General features: G+C 43.2%; 1 protein-coding gene across 1 annotated transcript in view; it reads right to left on the bottom strand.

Moving 5' to 3' along the window:
- LOC133630124 (protein disulfide-isomerase TMX3-like) overlaps positions 1-14599 on the bottom strand; it is a 124171-nt gene that overhangs the window by 20011 nt on the left and 89561 nt on the right. The window lies entirely within an intron of this gene.

The raw sequence follows: 14599 nt of genomic DNA, 5'->3' as shown, positions 1-14599 counted from the left end.
GTAATTGTTTGGTTGTCAAATGTTAAAGTGATATTATTAAATAGATGTCGGTGTTGAGCAGGACCGATAATCAGCATTTCCGTTTTCTTAGCGTTGAGTTGCAAAAAGTTAGCGGACATCCATTGTTTAATTTCATTAAGACACGCCTCCAGCTGACTACAATCCGGCGTGTTGGTCAGTTTTAGGGGCATGTAGAGTTGGGTGTCATCAGCATAACAGTGAAAGCTAACACCGTATTTGCGTATGATGTCACCTAGCGGCAGCATGTAAATACTAAAGAGTGCAGGGCCAACAACCGAACCCTGGGGGACTCCGCACGTTACCTTGACATAGTCCAATGTCACATTGTTATGGGAGACGCACTGCATTCTGTCAGTAAGATAAGAGTTAAACCATGACAAGGCTAAGTCTGACATACCAATACGTGTTTTGATACGCTCTAATAATATATTATGATCGACGGTATCGAAAGCAGCGCTAAGATCGAGAAGCAGCAACATAGATGACGCATCAGAAGCCATCGTTAGCAATAGATCATTTGTCATTTTTGCGATGGTGAATAAGATACTCTTTAGGGTTCATGTGTTTGTAAATCTGACTGTGATGAAGTCAGTGCCTCACCAGCCATGAACCTCACCGCACGTCACTGATATACATACACACACACACATTTATGTGTAAATATACACACATATACACACATATATATATACACTTGTATACATACAAACATACATATATGGTATGTGTATGTATATATACACAGACAGTATATATACACAGACAGTATATATATATATATATATATATATATATATATATATATATATATACAGACAGTATATATATATATATATATATATATATATATATATATATATATATATATATACACATACTGTCTGTGTATATATATATATATATACATATATATATATATACAGTATATATACACACATATATACATGTGTACATATTGTTTTGTTATTTTAATAATTTTTTATCATAATAATCATAATCATAATAACCGCGATTCCAGATGTGAATCAATTATTTTGAGCACATCTACTGTTTTCCATCTTTACTTAGCACCTTTGAAATGTGCATGCAAACTGACACACATGGATGCGCTGCAGTCAGGAGAGGCGATGACTGCAATATGGCATAAAATGAATATAGGGAATCTTCCACGCTCTTGTCCACAATCGACATATATTCAGATAGATATAATATACAATAACATTAAACAGGTCATCTGTCCAGCAATTCCATCTCTGAGCTGATCAATTATTTAAGCGCTGATTTGGAGACAGCAGAAACAGTGTCCAACAGGTTTTTTTGTGAAGGTGTTTGTTTTCTTCATATCTCCTATACAAAAACAACTTGTTGCAAAATGCATTTTCTCGCAACTGGATCATTCCAGCACACGCTCGCAGTTAGTGTCAAGTGGCTAAAAAGTGGGTTTCGTTGTTGTTCGCATTGCAGGACTTCTTCTAAAATGTAGACAGAAAGTGGTACATAATTATAGTTGCCTGCTGCAAGTTTAAAACCTAACAAAAGGCCAGGTAGAAGCATAACTACATGAAGGTTGAGGGAAATTAATGTCTCCATGGTGACAGTTGTGTAGTACACATAAAATCCTTGTTGAAATAAGATGACCTGCACAACCTTTGCAGGCCAAGCAATTTTATAGTTTATAGTTTGCACAAGCTGTTCAGCACTTGTTTGGATCTTCGTAAATCAAGCTCTTACTGTATAAACAACATACATTCATTGTTTGACTAACTGTATCTTCCACACTACCAGTTTGGCTGTTCTAGGTAACAAAAAAGTTATTTTAGGGCTCTGATCCTGAATCTTGATTGCACTCTTCCAGCAATATCGGTGAGATCAACTAAAATCTTGCTTTCTTTCTACCTGATAGTCGCCGTTATCCTTGTGATTTCTTCTCTCCGTGGGTACTTCAAAAACCAACGTTCTCCCGGTGGATTTTTAGCTTTGAAAAAATACCCTTAAGCCGTTGTTTCAGCATTTGGATCCAGTTTACTCGGAGAGCCTTGCCACATCTCATCTGCCAGGCGATATCTCCTGGAGGCTTTTGCGCACACAGAGCCAATGCTTTCAGCCCTCTTTCCCATTTCGCAAGGAACACAATAGGCCCGAGCGCCTGTCCTCTTAACAAGAGCGAGCCGGAGCACAGAGTGCAATATCAAACCAGCGCCTAGCTTATGTTGCCATGGGGATAATGGCAGAGCCCATTGTCTCTTTATTTTTCCTCCACCTCATGTTGGTAATTGTGTTATTTCAGTGTCAAAGATAGACCTTGTCAGTGAAATACCACAGTGACCTTAAAACACCAATGTCATTACAAATGTGTTTACTATAGACTTGTTTGAAGAAAGCCATGCATCTTCACAATAAACTGGCAAACAAAAGAGTGCAGCAGTAAAAGGTTTGTTTTTAGTTGTATCTTTTTACTCATTAAGGTAACACTTAACATAAATGCTAAACATCCAAAAACTCAATACCTGAGTGGCAACAGTCAACCGGGATTTTTTGTGAATCCCACTTTGTGTAGGATTTGTTTTGACAAGAATTGTCGGCAAAGTTTGCCCGGGTGTCCGTACACCCTCTCGGGCATCAAACAGCCAAACATTGTGCAAAATAAACTAGTCCAACGTGTCCAAAACAAAAATCTGTATTTTTTTTATTGAGTAGGAGTGTAAAATAATCCTCCATGAGGCCAAAGAAAGTTGCAAGAGCAAGCACTTTAGTAAAGATGAGAAACATTATTTCATTCAAGAAAGAACTCATAGCAAAGTATGAAGGTGACCGATCTATTTTATTTATTTTTTTATATTTCATCTGCTTTTTTGCACTTATTTGAGCAAATTACTTACAAAAAATAACGTTTGGCTGGATACGTCCAAGTTTAGAGACAAAAAAGAAAAAAATTATACTGTAATTGTTAGAGATGTCCGATAATATCGGACTGCCGATATTATCAGCCGATAAATGCTTTAAAAATGTGATATCGGAAATTATCGATATATGTTTCAAAAAGTAAAATGTATGACTTTTTAAAATGCTGCTGTACGGAGTGGTACACGGACCTAGGGAGAAGTACAGAGTGCCAATAAATCTTAAAAGGCACTGCCTTTGCATGCCGGTCCAATTACATATTATTATTATTATAGAGGTTTATTTGAAATAGGGACAGATACAAAAACATAGACATCTGAAACAGTTATCCAATGTATGCATCATAGTGTTTGTAGCCGAAGCTAATTTACAACACTTGTCCCCAACTATCTACGACTTTTCACACACACAAGTGAATGCAAGGCATATTTGGTCAACAGCCATACAGGTTACACTGAGGGTGCCGTATAAACCACTTTAACACTGTTACAAATATGCGCCACACTGTGAACCCACACCAAACAAGAATGACAAACACATTTCGGGAGAACATCCGCACCGTAACACAACATAAACACAACAGAACAAATACCTAGAATCCATTGCAGCACTAACTCTTCCGGGACGCTGCAATATACACCCCCCACCCGCTAGCCCCTACTCCGCCCCAACCCCGCCCACCTCAATCTCCTCATGCTCTCTTAGGGAGAGCATGTCCCAAATTCTAAGCTGCTGTTTTGAGGCATGTTAAAAAAAATAATGCACTTTGTGACTTCAATAATAAATGTGGCAGTGCCATGTTGGCATTTTTTTTCCATAGCTTGAGTTGATTTATTTTCGAAAACCTTGTTACATTGTTTAATGCATCCAGCGGGGAATCAAAACAAAATTAGGCATAATAATGTGTTAATTCCACGACCGTATATATCGGTATCAGTTGATATCGGAATCGGTAATTAAGAGTTGGACAACATCGGAATATCGGATATCGGCAAAAAAGCCATTATCGGACATCTCTAGTAATTGTATATTATATTCTTGGTGGAGTTAATGATGGACAATAGAGATGTGATGTTCACGAACGAACCGAGTCTTTTGAACGGCTCTTTTAAGTGAACAATGAGAGCTGCTTCACAGATGCAAGCCATTAATGTGGAAGACTTTTCAATTATAATGCATTTACTGGCAACTGCACTAGTAATTGAGTCAGTCACCAATTACTACCAATAGAGTAATATTGGTGTAAAATTGTATTATTCTAATCCATGTCTTATCTTATAAATGCTACCAGTGATTATTGAAAAAAAACACAAAAAAATCATAACGAGCCAGTCTTTTAAACAACGCTTTTAAAGAAACAGCTCCTCCGGATCGGTCTCCCTTCAAAGAGCCATAAATCTCCTCTCTAATGGACAAATACAAGTTGTTACTCCACCTACACGCCAGTAATAAGTCATATATTTCAGGGCGTGACATCATACACTTCAAACATGAACTATTCTAACAATGCCAGGGTCACGGCTGCTTTGATACGTGGGCGATGAGATGTTGTTCAATCACCCACACGAGCCCGACAACGTTAAACTGTCAGCGCTCCTCGGCACCGGAGCATACGGGATGAGGCTCCCCGGTGGAGCGCCATATGCTGGGAAAACAAGGCACGCTCATAAATATTGAACACATACAGTATATTCCATCCCAAAAAATAAGAAAGCAGCTGCATTGAATGCATGGTCTTTGGTAACTTCTGTATGGCTGTTGTCTAAAATAGACCCATACCAGTAAACGGCTTGACGGTTTTAGTTCCTTTTGTTTGTTTTAATTTTGAAGCCGTCTTGGCTGTGTTGAATGAATCAAAAGGATACCCATTGAAAACATTCTAAAATAAATTAGCCCAAAATGGCAAAGCGACAAAAAAACGTGTCTCATCATAAATGCCACTTCATTTATCTTATACAACCCTTTATTGAAAGATTGAAATTTGCTTTGTTTTGATTTGTATATTTCTCCACCAGATGGCGCTACTTTTTCCCAATCAAAGCATGCAGTAAAAATTAAGCATCGTTTACATCCTCCTATAATTATTAATTAATCTGTCTATCTGTGTTGGCCCTGCGATTAGGTGACGATTTTTCCAGGGTGTACCCTGCCTTCCACCCGAGTGCAGCTGGGACAGCTTTCTGCGACCCCGAAAAGTACAAGCGGTAGAAAATGGATGGATATTGATCTCAGGCTAAATTGTAAGTAAATAATTTAACGTTTTAAATACATATAAAATCACAATACGGAATTATAACAACAGTTTGGGGAATGCTGGCAGTTAAATATGTGACCTCCTACTGTCAGCTATTAAAAACCAAATAAGACACAACATGTTTCATAAAGAAGGTGTTTGGTTACAAAAGGCTTTAAAATGACATTTTGCACCGCTTCGTGGTGAGAATTAACCAAACCACTCTTTCTAAAACGTTTCATAAGGATGTTCATTAATCACCATTCCCCCTTCTCGGAATTGCCTGCATAATTTTAATAGAGACTGACGGCTGATATTATTATTCGGACATGTTGTAGTTATGGCTCTTAAAAATGAACTATGACTAATCAAGAAGGTCTGATGTTCTACTATGGACATTTAATGAAGTCACCCTGGAATAAAAGCAACGTAAGTACATTAAAACCATGCAGCCTGATAACGACTCCCTAACTATTATGTTTATTATATATACCTGTTGGTGTCAGTAGAAATACAGCACATTATAGTCGAGGGCTTTCACTACCCATCCACCAGCTAGCCCTTTTTCTGTTCTATTCTATTCCATCCTATTGTCAGTTGGTAGTTCACTGCAAGAAGGTGTATTTTGCAATGCTGCATTCAACATTCAAGCCATCCAGTGTATATAATAATACAGTAATTCATACCCATGGCAGATTTTGACTGAAAGTTACAACAATTCAACCTGCAAGTTTTTTCTTGATTGGAAATGAGTGACCCTGAAGTCTCCCAGAATATAACAAGAGGATGTACAAGAAGCATCATTGTGGGGGAAAAATATTTCTCAGCTTTCACTTACATTCAAACAAAACTTTAAGTCAAAATTTGCCAGGGGTATGAATAATATGAGGTCTATGGATAAAATCTCAAGATGAAGCTGATTTGACCTTCTGTTCAATGTTTCAGCACTTTTTGCACAAATAGCTGTTCTCCAACAAGGAGCCAATAAATATTTTGACAGTCATTCTCATCATTCACCATGCTGTTTACATTTTGACCTTATGAGACCAAGACCGTGCATAACATGTACAGTAATTTACGGGCTACGGAGCACAACAAAATATCAGCTGCACCCATGGTTGATTATCTTTGGCTTCAGGGCTGCATTGTGGGCATTTTGTTTTTTCTTCTCCATGTTGAGGGTAAGTCCATAACACGCTAAATGGCGAACTAAATCAAATGCACTCACAAAATCATTCAATGTAAAACATTATTTATTGATCCACTTTCTTTGGTCTTATGTGACGAGACTAGCGCCTTGTTCACCTTTCAGGTCAATTCCGATGTTTTTGCCCATACTGTATGTAACCTGTAGCAGATTTTTTTCATGTCAATTTGAAAAGTACAATTACACATTTTTCAAATCCGACTCAGGCCTCCTTTGTATGTTGATATAAATCAGATATGTATCCGATGTGGCTACAGTCTGAACGATCGGGTCGCGTTCATCTGACCAATACATCATCAAAAAGACATGAGCGTCAAAATTATTGGCCAAAAGAGACGGTTGAAAAATAAATAGTTGACGAATGAGCAGAAAACAGGCGGAAAAAAATATGTTTTACGAACTCACGTCAATGTTCCACCATTCCCCTCTCCAACTGCTCACCCACATGCTCTTTGGAGCAGACATTGAAGCAAATGTCCCACAAACTGCAAGAGCCAAAATGCTTGCCCTTTCCTTCTCAATCTTCTGCGCGCAATATTCAGTTCAGAAAATGTTGACTTTGAGTGCACAAAATCTCTGAAATTGCCAAAAATGCACCAGGATTGAGACCTACTAGAGTTTGAGCCATGATTACTTTCGTTAACGCTGCAGCACGTGTGACGTCATGTCTGCATGCGGGTCAGTTTACGTTTACATTAAACATTGCATTTTTTTGGGATGTGAACAACTACATTGGAAGTGTGAAATTTATTAGCCGCATGCAAAGCTTGTGAAATCAGATCAAATCTATAAATTAGCCGCAGCATTGTATAAAGCGCAGAGTTCAAAGCTTGGGAAAAGAGGAGCAGCTTATGGTCCGGAAATTACATTAGATGTTCTCAGAACGAAGTAGCAAATGATAATAATTTTTAGTCTGGGTACTACTACTAATGTCAGCAAAACATTGAACACGTGCATTCAAAAGTTCAGAGGTTAAATGAAGTTCACTTATAAAGGTCGTAGAGCATTTTAGGTCACACAAACACAGATACCTAACAAAAGCATATACTTATCTCTGCATTTTAGCTTCTTGTCCACACGCAAACACATACTTTTGTCCTTAAAAATGCAGACTTTTGCAAACGCTGGCTCAGCGTATGCGTGTACGCAGCTCAAATGGAGACTTGTACTCATCTGATGACGTCACAATTGTAGGCTGTCATTTTCAATATAGTAAATAACACTGCTTTGCTGACTTTCAACACAAGAGGACTTCTTGTATGTTTGAACGTAAACATGCTGCTATTTTCACTCAACATTGATAAAAATATGCATCAAAATGAACTTTGAATGACTCAGATTGCCTGTGACACTACACTAATCAGTTGCTTTGCACCAATTATATTGATTCCAATTCCTTTCAACATCGACGTCGATTTGAGAATCAAGTTTTAGGTTGAGAGCTATGTCACAGAACCAATTAAGCTTGTAAATTGAGGTACTGCTGTCGTGTATTCTTGAGCAAAAATGGTTAGACATTACCTTTTTTTCAGACTATAAGGCGCACTTAAAATCATTTCATTTTCTCAAAACTCGACAGTGCGCCTTATAACCCGGTGCGCCTAATGTACGGAATAATTGTGGTTGTGCTTACCGACCTCGAAGCAATTTTATTTGGTACATGGTGTAATGATAAGTGTGACCAGTAGATGGTAGTCACACATAAGTGATACGTGTAGACTGCAATATGACGCCAGTAAACAACACCAACACTTCAAATGTTCCATTGAAAATAAAAAACATTACACACGGCACTCAAAAATCTGTCAAAATGTTTTACTATGACTTTGAAGCCGCACCCCTTGATGGATTGTTGGCCCATTACGGCTACCGTAGTCAGAGATACAAGTATTAATATTGTGTGTGTATAAGTACCGCAAAATGGCACCCATTAGCAGACATATCTGCCGTTTTATTTCATAATATTATGCAAAACCAACTTTTCTTACCTTCTATTACCTGCTGATGTGTATTTGAGGTCTAGATAAGTCCTGAAAATTTGCGCAGGTCCGCCACTCTAGTCTGTGCCTATACCGTAGTCGATAAGCTTCTTCTTTTTCCACTATCTTCTTGTTATGGGACATTCACCCTCTGCTGTTGCCATTTCTAATATAAAGTAGCGTAAAGTTCCAACTTCTATCTCGCTATGGAAGCGCTAAAAACTACCAGTGTAGTGGGTTTACATAATTCACCCACGGAACTTTAGTGATTAAAGAGATCCGGTCGGACGGCGTTGTTGCAGTTGTGAGCCACGGATGAAAAGATGCTGTCCGTTGTTGGGCAAGGTGTAGCACCCGAATGCCCCCCCCATCAGGGTTACGATACCCCCCATGAACCAAACTAAAAGAGGATGCGTTACCCGGCCCGGAGGAAGCCCGGGGCCCTCCTCCGGAGCTAGGCCCGGAGGTAGGGCTCGTCAGCGAGCGCCTGGTGGCCGGGCTAGCCACGGAGCCCGGCCGGGCACAGCCCGAAGAAGCTACGTGGACACACCATCTTCTCCGCCACGTGGGCCCACCACCCGCGGTCGGAACCAGTGGGGTCGGGTGCGCTGCCAAGTGGATGGCAGGGAAAGTGGAGGCTCCGGACGGACCAATTCGGGGCAGCAGAGGCTGACTTTCGGGACGTGGAACGTCTCTACGCTGGTGGGGAAGGAGCCTGAGCTGGTGCGAGAGGTTGAGCGCTACCGGTTGGATCTGGTGGGGCTTACCTCTCACATAGCAAGGGCTCTGAAACCACACTCCTGGACAAGGGATGGACCTTGTTCACTTCTGGAGTTGCTCAGGGTGTGAGGGCACAGGCGGGTGTGGGGATACTCACGAGTCCCCGGCTGAGTGCCTGTACGTTGGAGTTCACCCCGGTGGACAAGAGGGTCGCCTCCCTTCGCCTTAGGGTTGGGGGCGGGGGGGGGAAACTCTGACTGTTGTTTGTGCGTACGCACCAAACAAGAGTTCAGAGTATTCGGCCTTCTTGGATACCTTGCATGGGGTCCTGTATGGGGCACCGGCAGGGGATTCCATAGTCTTGCTGGGGGACTTCAACGCGCACGTGGGCAATGACAGTGATACTTGGACTGGCGTGATTGGGAGGGACGGCCTCCCTGATCTGAACCTGAGTGGTGGATTGTTATTGGACTTCTGTGCTAGTCACGGACTTGCGATAACAAACACCATGTTCAAGCATAAGGATGCTCATAGGTGTACCTGGTACCAGAGCACCCTAGGCCAAAGATCATTGATCGATTTTGTAATCGTATCAGCTGATCTGAGGCCGTATGTTTTGGACACTCGGGTGAAGAGAGGGGCGGAGCTGTCAACTGATCACCATCTGGTGGTGAGTTGGGTTAGATGGCGGGGGAAACTCTGGACAGACCTGGCAAACCCAAGCGTGTAGTGCGGGTGAACTGGGAACGTTTGGAGGAGTCCTCTGTCCGGAAGGACTTCAACTCCCACCTCTGGCGGGACTTCTCTGCCATCCCTGTGGAGGTTGGGGACATTGAACAGGAATGGGCAGTGTTCAAAGCCTCTATTGCTAAAGCCGCAGCTGCGAGCTGTGGCTAGAAGGTCTTAGGTGCCTCAAGGGGCGGTAACCCTCGAACACCCTGGTGGACAGTGGTGGTCAGGGAAGCCGTCCGACTGAAGAAGGAGTCCTACCGGGGTATGTTATCCCGGGGGACTCCGGAGGCAGTTGCAAGGTACCGACGGGCCCGAAGGGCAGCGGCCGTGGCTGTGGACGAGGCTAAGCAGAGGGTGTGGGAGCGGTTCGGGGAATCCATGGAGAAGGACTATCGGGCGGCACCAAAGCTGTTCTGGAAGACCATACGGCACCTCAGGAGGGGGAAGCAGGGAACCATCCAAGCTGTGTACGGCAAGGATGGGACTTTGCTGACTTCAAGTGAGGAAGTCGTAGGGCATTGGAAAGATCACTTTGAGGAACTCCTGAACCCAAATACATCAGACACACCCTCCCTGATAGGAGCAGGGCCTGAGGATGATGGGGGATCGACGTCGATCTCTCGGAGTGAAGTCACTAAGGTAGTTAGACAACTCCACAGTGGCAAAGCTCCGGGGGTTGACGAGATCCATCCAGAAATGCTGAAGGCTCTGGGTGTTGATGGGCTGTCTTGGTTGATACGCCTTTTCAACATTGCGTGGAAGTCTGGGACAGTGCCGCGGGAGTGGCAGACTGGGGTGGTGGTTCCCCTTTTCAAAAAGGGGGACCAGAGGGTGTGTGCTAATTACAGGGGTATCACACTACTCAGCCTCCCTGGGAAAGTTTACGCCAAGGTACTGGAAAGGAGGGTCCGGCCGATAGTCGAACCTCAGATTCAAGAGGAGCAATGTGGATTCCGTCCTGGTCGTGGAACAACTGACCAACTATTTACTCTTGCGGGAATCCTGGAGAAGGCCTGGGAGTATGCCTATCCAGTCTACATCTGCTTTGTGGATTTGGAGAAGGCGTATGACCGGGTCCCCCGGGAGATCTTGTGGGAGGTGCTGAGGGAGTACGGAGTGAGGGGAACCCTGCTGAGGGCCATCCAATCTCTGTACAACCAAAGCGAGAGTTGTGTCCGGGTGCTTGGATGTAAGTCGGATCCGTTTCCAGTGGGGGTTGGTCTCCGCCAGGGCTGCGCTCTTTCACCTATCCTGTTTGTGATTTTCATGGACAGGATTTCTAGGCGGAGTCGTGGCCATGGCGGGGAGGGTATATGTATCGGGGGGCTAAGGGTTGCGTCACTGCTGTTTGCAGATGATGTGGTCCTGATGGCACCTTCGGTTTGTGACCTTCAGCTCTCACTGGATCGGTTCGCAGCCGAGTGTTCGGCGGCTGGAATGAGGATCAGCATCTCCAAATCTGAGGCCATGGTTCTCAGCAGGAAACCGATGGTTTGTACAGTCAGGGTAGGGGACGAGACTCTGTCCCAGGTGGAGGAGTTTAAGTATCTTGGGGTCTTGTTCACGAGTGAGGGAAAGATGGAGAAGGAAATCAGCCGGAGAATCGGAGCAGCTGGGGCAGTATTGCAGTCTCTCTGCCGCACTGTTGTGACGAAACGAGAGCTGAGCCAGAAGGCAAAGCTCTCGGTCTACCGAGCTATCTACATTCCTACTCTCATCTATGGTCATGAAGTGTGGGTCATGACCGAAAGAATAAGATCGCGGATACAAGCGGCCGAAATGAGTTTTCTCAGAAGGGTGGCTGGCATCTCCCTTAGAGATAGGGTGAGAAGTTCAGTCACCCGAGAGAGACTCGGAGTAGAGCCGCTGCTCCTTCGCTTGGAAAGGAGCCAGCTTAGGTGGTTCGGGCATCTCGTGCGGATGCCTCACGAGCGTCTCCCTAGGGAGGTCCTCGTTGCACGTCCCACTGGGAGGAGGCCCCGCGGCAGGCCAAGGACCAGATGGGGGGATTATATCTCCTCTCTGGCCTGGGAACGCTTCGGGATTCCCCAGGAGGAAGTCACTAATGTTGCTCTGGAGAGGGAAGTCTGGGGGTCTCTGCTGGAGCTGTTGTCCCCGCGACCCGATTCCGGATAAGCGGTTGAAGATGGATGGATGGATGGATGAAAGTCATTAAAACAGTTAGCTCCATCTTTTGACACTTCTTCCACCCCCGTCCTTGCACGCTACAACAAAGATGACGGGGAGAAGACGCTGCCGAAGGTGAGCCACGTAAATAAGACCACCCACAAAACGGCGCATCTGGAAGCGACTGTCAGAAAGCGACTTGAAGATGATCTGTAAAACATAATCTATGCAACATTTTGACCAAGGAACCACAATTACATGTTATGCAGACCAGTGGTCCCCAACCACCAGGCCACGGCCCGGTACCGGGCCGCACAAGAAATAAAAAAAATATATATATATATATATTTTTTTTTTAATTAAATCAACATAAAAAACACAATATATACGTTATATATCAATATAGATCAATACAGTCTTCAGGGATACACTCCGTAAGCACACATGATTGTATTTCTTTATGACAAAATTTCAAGCGTTGACCGGTCCGCAGCTACAAAAAGGCTGGGGACCACTGATATAGACCACAAGGGACTGCTTTAAATTTAGGAAAAAATCATAATATGACCTCTTTAATGCCCCTTATAATCCGGTGTGCCTTTTGTATGAAAAAATACCTGAATAGACCCGCTCTTTGGCAGTGCGCCTAATTATCCGGTGCGCCCTATGGTCCAGAAAATACGGTACTTTGAATATTGTTTACAGTAAACCGTGATAGCAATTTAAAGCACCCACAAGTGACAAATGTTAATCTGTGAGAAAATGAGTTTCATACCTATTTAAATGAAATCACAAAAACAATCACAATATGTACTGTAGCTGCCAACGTCAACGTGTTGTTTTAATGAAAACTCTATAAGTGGGTATTTCGTTGCTGGCCTGAACCTAAGGGACGCTATCAGCATGACAAGGCTGGCGTTGTAGCTATAAAATGTGAGACATGTAGACACAAAAGCTGCAGTCCTGCCTTAATCATGCAAGACACCCGCTACCTGCCATGGTCCTGTGAAAGCGCACAATAGGAAGGAGGGTGGGAGGTAGGGGGGGTGATAAAAGCGGGGCGGGAGTATAGTAGCTTCAGCACGACCATCACATATCCAACAAATTGCTACCATCCTGGCAGCACACAGAGTAAGAAAAGGGCGGATGGAGGGAGAGCATCTGTCTTCTTTGTGACAAGATTCCCTTTTACAAACGGGCCTGTGTGCTGTGCATAATAAACAGGCAGCGTGGAATGGAACTTGCGGTGTAGAGCTGCTAATTTGACCAGCGTGTAAGACGCCCGAGTGACAACACGCCATGCAGGGATGCTTTCAGACGTATGAAAGGTGGGCTTCCTGATGCTTTATTCATTCGATTTTGTCAGGAGCGTGGCACATCCTGCATTGCTTCCCATGTTGTCGCCATGTCTGATGTCTAAATCTGTCCGACTGAACCATGCACACTGTTGGATGCTATTTCCAGCACTCTAATATAAGAAGAACCCGTTGTTATGATCCGCTGCCCGGATCATATTCCGTTTACGTTTTCGAGGCACTTGTGTTTTCTGTTAGTTTTGGACTCCTTCAGTGTCTGTTTGTGCGCCTGAGTTTGTTGCCATGGCTGCTTATTGTTTTCACTTGCCACTTGTGTTCCGGACGTGCACCTGTTTGTCTTCACTGCCTTGCCAGTGAGTCGGTCTGGCTTCTTTATTTGCGTCACGCGACTGTTTACGTAAGTTTTTGCTTGTCTCCTAGCCCCTGCTTGTTACCATAGTCTGTGCTAAGTGTTAGCCTTAGCTTCCGGTGCGATCAGCACCTTATTCTGTCGGTTTGTTTTCTGTTTTGTAACTGTTTTGTGTTGTTTTATAATTAAATCATGTCGTTACCTGAAAGTCCTGTCCGGATTTGTCCATTTGCATCTTGAGAGAACAAAACCCGCATCATCATGAGCCCCGATTGTAACACCCATGTAGACAGTTTTTCCCCCATCAAAGTGCGAAAGATCACCAATTTGGTACTTTATAAACATTTCTAGACTGTGTTTTTATTTATTCACAATACAGATAAGCTCCATGTGAACTTTGAAGCACCAACCGCTTTTGTTTTGCATAACAGGGCTATTTTTTTTTTTAAAATAGGGCTGCACGATATATACCGGGCTAATTTTAGGAATTATGACAACACAATGATAATGAGATTTTTTTAATTTTTAAATATCGTATAACCGATAAAACATGATAAAAAGCTCAGATGAGGGTAGGGTGAAGAAATCAAGCACTACTACCACATAGAAGTTCAACGAACCTCACAGTGTAACTAAACATGACGGGACTTTTTTAGTAAGTGAGTCTGGACTGGAGCCTGCTGTGCCTCAGACTGGAAGTCTGGAAATCGCAAAAAGCCGCTGCCTGACCAGGGCTCAGAAAATCTGCAGAGACTCCTCCCACCCCCACCAAGGACTGTTTTCACTGCTGAACTCTAGAAAGAGGTTCCGCAGCCTCTGTAGCAGAACCTCCATGTTCTGTAACAACTTTTTCCCTCAGGCCATAAGACTCTTGAACGCATCATAATAATCCCCTCAATTCCCCCCCAAAAACAGATTAACTCGCTGGACTAAAAAGCCAATATAACATACATCCATAAACGTGGATGCATATTCAATAGTGCAATATATTTATCTGTACAGTAAGTCTATTTA

The sequence above is a fragment of the Entelurus aequoreus genome, linkage group LG15 (genome assembly GCF_033978785.1).
Source record: "Entelurus aequoreus isolate RoL-2023_Sb linkage group LG15, RoL_Eaeq_v1.1, whole genome shotgun sequence".
Taxonomy (NCBI): domain Eukaryota; kingdom Metazoa; phylum Chordata; class Actinopteri; order Syngnathiformes; family Syngnathidae; genus Entelurus; species Entelurus aequoreus.
This window is presented reverse-complemented; position numbering and strand designations above follow the sequence as displayed.